Genomic DNA, 894 nt, shown 5'->3' with positions numbered 1-894 from the left:
CTTAATCTGACTGCAGGCAGGTTACTCAACTCAAGATTCAGGGTCCTTATTGAGAGTTCAGGAATAGCAGGACTTTCTTCACAGGGACTTTGTGAAAACTCAGCAAGTTAAAGCTGGTCAAGATTTAGTGTAGGGCTTGGCCCTTGGTAATCAAGCTAATAAACATTCACTTATTGAAAAACAACAATGAAAACCACATACAGCATTCATAGAAACTTCTCATAAATTTTAGCCTATAAATTCTGCCTCTAAATCAAAATTTTAAAATGTCAATCATATTATTAAAAATAAGTATTTTATGTAGTATACCCTAAATGATAAAGTTGGATGTTTGGAGTTTGAATTTTACAAAAACAAAAAACTACATCTAAATATTAATAAATAGAGAGCTCTTTTTTTAAATTTCTCTATTTTTTCACCCAAATCCAGCCATTCTCCTACATGGGTATTTTTGTTTGTCAGTCCTTCCTTATTTCTGTGACCATGAAGATACTATTGATCTTTATCTCTTCCCTTAAGTCAGACAAACAGAATTAGATATACACATGCAAGAATAAACGTACATGTATACACAGACCTTCAGACTCAGTATCTAGCGGAATATGTTGCTTACAATAAATAGTAAACTTTCTTGATGATGATCTCACAACTCTGTCCTTTCCTAGAAGGTAGCATACTACCTTCTATTATTTATTCCTGATCTTACTTTTGTTTGTACACCTACTCTCTCCTTCTATTTTAGTTTCTTGTCAATTGCCACTTTGCTCTTAATATTTAATAACAGTCATGAACATATTTAAACTCCAAATCAGCATATATCCAATGAAAGCACATCAGATTATTACCTATAAAAATGTAAAAGAAAAAATTAAAGTTTTCTATGACAGCAAATAA

Source organism: Tupaia chinensis, unplaced genomic scaffold (genome assembly GCF_000334495.1).
Source record: "Tupaia chinensis unplaced genomic scaffold, TupChi_1.0 Scaffold144542_1, whole genome shotgun sequence".
Taxonomy (NCBI): Eukaryota; Metazoa; Chordata; class Mammalia; order Scandentia; family Tupaiidae; genus Tupaia; species Tupaia belangeri.
The sequence above is the reverse complement of the archived record's forward strand: the minus strand, read 5'-3'. Positions refer to the sequence as shown.